A 9626-nucleotide genomic window follows, 5' to 3' on the forward strand; every position below is an offset into this window, starting at 1 on the left:
ATATAGATATTAGTGATCGAAATTATTTATGTCAAATAAAACTGCAGTTTTTCAAATGAATCATAATTATACATTTACTTTGTTAAATCGGCTACATTTAATAATTCTAGCAAATCGACAGTTTAATAAAAATAAATCCAGACACTGCGCTGTTCTTGACAAATTTAATTTTGTTAATGCTACCTTATAAACACCTAATTTGTACTTTTTACATATAAAGATATCAATCTATTTATTTTTTATATTAGATTTATAAAGCAAAACATACAAAGGTAAAATGGACATCGTTTGTAGTCTTTTTATTTATTAAATTTGTAAAAACTTTTTTTCAACTAATTTCGAATTAATGTTAATATGATAACGTTGTCGAAGGACATACAGTTTTATAACTAAAACTAAAAGAATAATATATGAAACATTGTTATATTTTGTATCCATTTTAAGTTCAAATGATATTTTTGATAAATATAAAGACGATTCATCATAGGAAAATCAAAAGGGAATATAAACACGTTCTTTGATACAAAACCAAATCAATGTTTGATTGTTTTTATAAGTGATCAGTAAATGAATGGGACAAGATTACCCTGAGATTTAATCGACCAATTGATTCATAGTGTGACCTTCGATTTAAATTGATGTTTGTACTATGTTTTATGATATATATTAAGAGGGCGGTAACCTAGTGGCTAAGGAGTCTTTCTCCCAACCACCATATAGGTCACTACAATAATATACAAAATATACAAAAACTTTTGATCACAGTCCATCTTAGATAAATATGTTTAAACTTATCTGTATATTAAAGATCCTGTAACACAATTATGTATGGTTTTATATCATAAATATAATGCTCAAATGAAGATTTATCAATACTGTAAGTTCCAAAAAAAACAATATTTGTTAAGATGTTACCGAATTTGCATTTCTTGTTAATAAAGGGAGGTAATTAGAAAACTGTCTAAGTCAAATTTTTCAATAAGAAATAAATGCATATATTTTAATGATTACATTTAATGTGGACAAATACTTAAGGTGACAACGGAGTCAATTATCACTGAAAATACCTAAAATGAGATTTTTTGCTTAGTATATTTATCAACCTTTTCTGAACACATTCGTGATTTAATTTTGGAAGCAGTTAGTCCAAAAAAAGTGTTTTTAAACGTTTTAAAACGGTACCTGTACTATTTTTATCTGCTATCGCGTAACCTGTCAATTATCGATAACGCTCCGCCCCCTGTTGAGGCATCAATGAGGGAAATCGGTAGTTCCATATATGCGTGAATTACCGGTCCATACTGGTCCATACTACTCGTAATTCATGTATCGCACAAATACCGTACATCTTTTATGAATATCGTCTACCTTTTATTTAGCCTTTTTTATAAAATAATAAATTGTCGGCCAATGTACGTAACATAATGTATGAAACATAAAATTAAATAATTAAGCATAGCGACAAATCGCACGACCACGGGGTTGATTAAAAATATAGTTGCTAAAATATCCATAATGTGTGAAAATAATTTGTCTGTCCCGTTAATCTGATAGATATTACATTGAGTTTATGGACTTTTGTACGGATTCAAGGGCTTGCTTTACATTCAACCTCGTTTTCTAACAATGTCAAGTAAAACAACAACAAAAACAGACAACATTTTTTATGTGAACGCCTATATGACTTGTGGTAAGGTCTCCCTGACAAATTTCTAAACCATTTTAGGTTGTCTAAGGATGATTATTTCTCTATGAATCAATAAAAAAAGATAATAAAATAAATTATCAGTGAATGCTTTGAATAAATTGTTCGCTAGTAAATCGAACACAGTACTAATAAACCTGGGAGAAAGTTTGGAATTTATTGTATATCCCAGTAGAAACTGGATCTCTATGCCGTGCATAAATGATTTTCATGATAATAGAAGTCAAGAAGGTCAGATCATAATGATCGAGTGATACCTTTTATTTCTATTAAAATATGTGAAGCATTTATATCAATTTGGAGGAAAAAATATATAAAATCCCGTTCTTATTTGTACATCTACCATGGACTTTAAAATACTGTCAGAAGCTCAGTTTTTTGTTATTTTAATTTATATTTTAACGGAATTTCATACACGAGTACACAGACAGAGTGACACTGGTATAATATAATAATAATGCTGATGATAATAATAATAAACTTTAAATGTGAAACAATTAAATACCCCGCTAGCGGTGCACAAATACGTCCCATTTCCCCCCACCGAGTGCCTCAAATTTTACCGAAAGTCACGTGACATGTGCAACCGATACCAGACTAACGGTAAATCACGTTAAGATGTGAAGAAATTTCTGTTATAAACTGATATTAATCAGCAACTTTTTAATTGGTCAGATGTCACTGGGTCATAAAATGTTGTTAGTGTATGTTACCGCAACTTGTGACCCTCTCTGGTGCGATATTTGTGTATTATGTAATTATTTAGCGTGAAACGTAAGGGTCCGAGAGAGAACAGCCAATTTATGACACTTCGTTTGATGCGGATCGGACTAACTTTGAATCGGCATAACTTTTTTAATAATCAAGCAATTAACATGCGGTTTAAAGCACATGAAAGGGAATTCATTTACGGAGGGAACCGTGTCAGGGATTTTTGTTTGCTCAATCAGCGACTTAATTATCTTTAATTACGTAATATGTATGGTGAAAAAAGTCGCATAAAATGTTTGACGTTACGTAATATTTTTTTGAGAAAAGATAGACAAAATTTGAGACACTGTTCCCCAGATATTATAAGTATGTTTATTTTCCAAAAGTTTGATGACACAAAAATAAAAAATGACTTTGATATGACGATTTAAAATTTTAGGATTTTTATTAAAAATCAATCATTTACAAAGACATTTTTTTCAAATATGTTATTTTTTATGATGATCAACGACATTTAATGCACAAAGATTAAATAAATAACAATTATTACTAGAATAAGTTGGTTTAAATGACATTTATGTGATTACCACGGAAAGTGTCTGTTGTCACCTTAACATATAATATGTAGTATGAAGCATGCAGGTAATATTAGACAACATTAATAACTTCTTTCTTACCCTTACTTTATTGTTGATATAATATTTCAATATTTCATTTGCAAATGTTAAGAACTTATTTCGAGATTTAACATTTAAATGAATATATATTTATTATGAATGATCTCTCTGGTAAAGTAAAGTTACAACTTATATATGTAATGTTTTTGTTGTTACCAATGAGTAAGACGTGTGTTGTGACACATACTTTGTTATTGACTGACCGGTTGTTTACATTTACAATGTTACAAAGATAGCAACACCATAAAATAAGTAACAACATAATAAAAATGTTATTGTACTTTAGTATATTGTTGATTTGTACTGTTACCTATAGTCGCATGTTTATCTATCATTACCGAAGTATGCTCGGAGCGACATCATGAACACAGTTAAGGTGATTCCGCTTTGTCAGCCATGTTTGTTTTCACAAAGTCTGTCCAAAGTGAAAGTAGGCCAAAATTCATATAACAACAAAGCTCACATTGTTATATGATGAGCCATTTGCAAGTACACTTCCAGTTCTATGTTTTAAAGACTATTTCAATTAAAAATAAAAATGATAACAATAAGAATATTTACCTTGAATGTGCCACATTTCTGAAGACCAAAAACATTTTGTTGCAAAGTTTTATGCACATTTCATGAATGGCAAAATCCTTTTTAAAGTCTGTTTTAGTGCCTACAAAAGCTATTTTTTGCATAAAATACAAAAAACTTAAAAAAAACATAAATCTTAGGAAAGTAGTTTATCTGACCTTGAAAAAACATGGCCACCATGACATGTGTAAAAAAGTAGTACCATGAAAATAAACATCATTTACCTATTACTTGTGTACATGACAAACAGACACACTTCACTGTTACACATAAAAAAGGTTAGATTTTAAAGTTTGATTGTGATTTCATTTTAATTGTAATTCATAAGGCTATAAATGATGAATGTTTTCTTGCACTACTTTTTTACAAAAAATAATGGAGGCCATGTGCTTAGAAGGACATGAGATACCGATTTATTTGGAGTTAAGTTTTTAAAGATTTTTGTATTTGCTGCAAAAAATAGCTTTTGTAGGCACTAAAACAGACTTTAAAAAGGATTTTGCCAATCATGAAATGTGCATAAAACTTTGCAACAAAATGTTTTTGGTCTTCAGAAATGTGGCACATTCAAGGTAAATATTCTTATTGTTATCATTTTTATTTTTGTTTATAATTGTCCTTATAACATAAACCTGGAAGTGTACTTTTAAATGGTTCACCATTTTACAATAAGAGCTTTGTTGTTATATGAATTTTGGCCTACTTTCACTTTGGACAGACTTTGTGAAAACAAACATGGCTGACAAAGCGGAATCACCTTAACATTTAACCTTAAGATTATACCCACGAGACAGGTTCAGACCAAGACCGTGGTTCGATCATGGTCTACTTTGTTCGCTATCTAGTAAGTTCGTATTTTTAAGGCAAATAAAAATGGTGAATGGTTTTATCTAGATTGAAAGATGGACGAGTCTATTTATGATATTGAGGGTAGTTTGTGTTACTGTTCTCTTATCTGGATTGATGTTAAGGAGAAAAAGACGCATTTTCTCACAAAAGTTACCAATATCATATAAAAGTCATTGCCATGTTTCAATTAGTTTTCTCTTCTGCAAGTAGGGGCGTCGGTGGCCAAGTGGTTAATGTCGTTGACTTTAGATCACTTGCCTCTCACCGCTGTAGGTCCAGGCCGCCAAAGCGTCAACGGATTATTCATGAGAGAAAGCTGACCAATTAACGTTCGGAACGTCGGGCGTTTTACTCATGTGTACGTTTGTGTTTAAAATAATGTACAGAGGGGCACGAGAGGTCTTCCTCCACCAGTAAAGCTGGAAAGTCGACAAAAACCCCAGTGTTTACATAAAAAATATAACCTAAAACAAAAATAATTTGAACAAACACTTTTTTACGAACATATAGTTCCAAGGGACGTTGAAATTATTTTTTCATAATGATAGGTATGTACAATTTAATATCGGCACATTGATGAGAAATAAAACAATTTGTAAACAAAACAATAACCGATATCATCTATTTATGTCTTTAAGATTGATTTCTACTTAAGCCGGTGCTAGGGGGTGTTAGAAATTTTGTTTGCACTCGCATTGTCTCTTACGAACAGACTCAATCCAACTGAACCTTAAATTTTCTTTTTTTCTTTGCCTTCGAGAGATCTTCAATTTTATTTTACATATTTACATTTCGCTGCATTTCATGTATCATTCTGATATTATACCTTAAGTATGGCGGAGCGAAAATACCAAATGACACAAATCAACCACCATACTTAAGACAAACGGTTTTTGTTTGTTTGCCAGGCAGATGCTACAATTATACCTACTATTGTACTTCTAACATTAAGTTCATATTGTTGAAGATTGAGTATCGCTCAAGCCGGTGCAAGGGGCCGTGAGGGTTTGGCAAAGGGATAATATAACGATCACATCTCAACAATATTTTGTGACAAGAAGCCAGTTTCGATATGTCATAAACAATGCTTCTCCTCATAGAAATAAGTTTTCTTGCCATAAGACAAAATTGAAATCTCATTTAAAATAAGGGGGTGTTTAAATATATGGATTTAATGCATTTATAAAACAATTAAAAGTGTACTCTAGTTGGTAATTTTAGAAATTGTAAATTATTCTAATTGGTTATGATAACAAAATGTAATTCATCAAGGAAGATTTCATGCATTAAAATGTGGCTGTATATATAATTGAATGACATCGTGTTAGACGTCAAAAAATAAACACATCATGACAATAACTGCGATATGCATGTTTACGGGAAATTTTATATATATAAAAAAATAATAATAAGCAATAAAATTGTGAGGTCTAATGTAAGTTTGACTCAGCATTTTTGTGTGATTTAATGTGATATTTCTGTACATGTCAACTTTTATAATTGATTTATAAATTATTTCAAAATATTGTACAGACAGACTAAAACATTTAAACCTTGTTATTTTTTTCTACAGTGAATGTTTTATAAAGGTAGTAATCGGTTAAAAAAATCGACTTTGCCAATTTTCGCAACTAACTTTTGTCATGTTTTCGGAATTTTTTTGTGAAATGATATGATCTTATTTCTTTATGCAGAAAGGATTTTTTTCTTACACTTCGTGCTAGTGGTATGCCAAATGTTACTTAATATACAGAAGTATAAATAAAATGATTGATGAACTAATTTTTCACTGTCTTGTTCATGCTTTAAAAAAAAGATATTGCCTTTACTCCTACTAAAAATAAAACTAAGGACGTCGTATGAGAGAAACCGAACTTTCAGTAAGACATATTTTCTATAAATTAAAGACGTTTGTTGTTGTTGTTGTTTTTTAAATCTGTTTTATAAACTTGATTAATAAGGGAATTTGATAACAGTATGCTACAGTCATAATATATATTTCCCTTGTATGTTTATGTTCTGAACTAACTTAAATGTTTCCATTATGCATAAGATGAATGTTTTACAGCAGCTTTTTACAAGGTACGCAACATTATTCAAGATAAATTTGGTGAAGATAAAAATGAAAAAAAAATGTGTGAATGACTTATTAATGTTATAACTGTACGGTAGCTTTTCGTGGCAAAATAAAAAAGCAATCCACATATCTATTTCCATTCTAACTTGTTTACAACAAAAAACAACAACAAACAAATATAATTGATAAAAATAAAAAAGTTAAACCACATTGAGCGAAGAAGCAATTTTCCTGACGTCATCTGATTTATATCAGACGTCATAGATACTTTTCATATTTAAACTCACATTTGAATTTTCTATAATAATATAACTTAGATTGATTTATTATTGTATCATTCCATGTTTGAACGTACTGATCACGCAGCCTTTGTTTTAACACTGGCATATAATTCATATCAAGGTTTAGAGAACTCCATACGTAGCTATATCCAAGACTATCAAGACGATGACCTAGTAGACATGGTATTATAAGGTAACAAAGCACATTGTTCCAAAAATATTTTAAGTACTAATGACCCTGGATATTTCATTATATTTAACCAGTATTTAAGAGCACAATCTTTACATATAACAGATAAAGGAAAGCGACCAAGCTCACCAAACACAGCGGCATTGGAAGTCGGAGGACGAACACCAAGGACTATTTTACAAAAACGGAGATGCAATTTGTCGATTTCTCTGCAGTTATATATTCCCCAGACTTCAGAGCCATACAATAGTATTGGAACAACGCGAGAGTCGAATAGGGACAATTTAGTTTTAATGTCTAGTTTTATTCTACTAAACATGGACAACAAATTGTTATATGCCTCCAGAGCTTGATCGCTTAAAGTTTTTACAGCATTAACCATAGAACCAGTATAAAAGAATTGTATAACAAGATAACAAAATGAATCAACTATTTCAATAGGCTCATTATCAACAAACCAGGTATAGTTATGTCTAGATTTTCTCTTTTCAAAAATACATATTTTGGTTTTATTTAAATTAATTTTCAAACCCAATTTTCGTGAATACTCATATACCTGGTTGAGCTGGAGTTGTAGACTTTCAGGATTGGTAGTAAATAGTATTTATGATAAGGCATTTTTTCAAATTGTTTTCGCTGCCGCAAAAAAAAAAGATATACAAAGACATCCAATGTTAGAGGCGGATTGTAGATTTCATTTCATTAATTATCTTTGTTTATATTTTTCATTGTATTTATTTATTTAGTTTATTTTATTTTATTGATTCCATTTTTTTGCTACTGGGAATGTTCGTTACCACTGCCCATTGGAGCCTATGTGAAAAAGAAACTACATTGATATATACAAGGTGTGAAAAAACTCCAACCGCTATATAGCAGTCGAGTTTTTGTTCCTTTATGAAACAATGAAAAAAATATACTGCTATATATCAATACAGTTTTTAAATGCTCATTGAAGTGTACTGAGTATAATGGGTTAGTAAGAACAAAGAAAAAGTTCCAAACCATGCGATAATGCACTTGAATGCCCTATATGTTTGATAGGGAAATAGTATAATATATAATAGAAATAAAACAAACTAATAGTTGACAAAATGTTTGACAATGTAAAATTTGTCATCTCACTTTGACATAATAATGACCCTAAATTACATCATGTAAGATAATGTGTATTTTCTGTTTAACAACATTACCATGTACGTGTATAAATCAATACATTATTATATATAAGCAATGTGGTGTATGAAAACAATTAAAAACAATCAGCATTTTCTTCTTTACAAGGTCAAATACTGGTCACGCCGGGCGTTTCTTGTTTTTTTTTCTTTTTGTATAATTTGTATTGTAAATTAGGTCAAAGTTCAAATTGTGTACTTTTTTATTAAAGTTTGTAGCAACTTGAGCGATTTACCTTGATGACGCGATAATTAATGTCCTCTTTCATATGTATATGTATATTTTCAGTCAATTGCAACTTACATTTGTTCCCTTTCAGAAAAAAACAACAACAACAGATAAAGAGGTTTTAATTTTATTATACTATCAAAAGTATGGTTCGAAACGTGTTTATGTTTGATTTTGGATTTTGTCATTAAGTTTCGTGATGTATATTTAGTGTAAAAAATATCAAAAGAGCTTAAGAAAAATGGAATCCCTATAGAACGACGCCCAAAATGGCAAAATTTAAATGGTACATTTTTGGTTTGAATAAGCCAGTGTTAACTTTATTGTACCGTCCATCTCCCCCTAGTACCGTCTCAAATGAAAATGGTGAAATAAACAATTTTAAAAGATGTGTTCAAGTTACTATAACAAAAGTAATCAGGTGTTCAGAGCTGTATTACGAAAATTAATTTTACAAAAGCATCATTAAATCGACGATGTATTGGTACGTTATGACTGATTTTTATTGCTAAAATGAAACAAATTTTGACAGATAGAAATCGCGTAAAAATAGACATTATCATTGCTTAATATGATAAAGATTATTTAAAATAATTGATATTTATAGCAGTTTTTATGTGTATGTGTAGGACTCTTCGTTTATTTTCCTGACTTACCTTTATAAATAATTGTTTTTGAACGCTCGTTCTTTGATTAATTCTGACCACCGTTAACGCGTGGGATGTTATAACAATGATAATTATAACAACAACAACAACAACAACAACAATAATTACAATAATAAAGTGAATTGGATAGTAATAGTGAAAACAACATTCGAAATATTACTATTTATACATGACGTATATGAAACGTTTTTTTTTTTTTTGTTTCGAATAGAATTTTACTTTTTATTAGTTTAATTATAACTCAATAGGAAATGCTTCGAAAAGGAAATACATGGTGAGGCGTGGTTACTCAGTGATAATTGATTTCGGACATTTGAGTGAAATGGTCACTTGTCACACGGTGTTATTAGTCGGTCACTTTGGGAAAAAAAATGTTTTTAACCAAATATACTTAAATGTTATTTCATAGATCTTATTGTAAATGTTTTATTGAAAATACAGATTATATCAATAGTCTTAAACATTACTAATATGTGATTAAAAAC

The sequence above is a fragment of the Ruditapes philippinarum genome, unplaced genomic scaffold (genome assembly GCF_026571515.1).
Source record: "Ruditapes philippinarum isolate M1 unplaced genomic scaffold, ASM2657151v2 ctg1913_1_1_1_1, whole genome shotgun sequence".
NCBI lineage: Eukaryota > Metazoa > Mollusca > Bivalvia > Venerida > Veneridae > Ruditapes > Ruditapes philippinarum.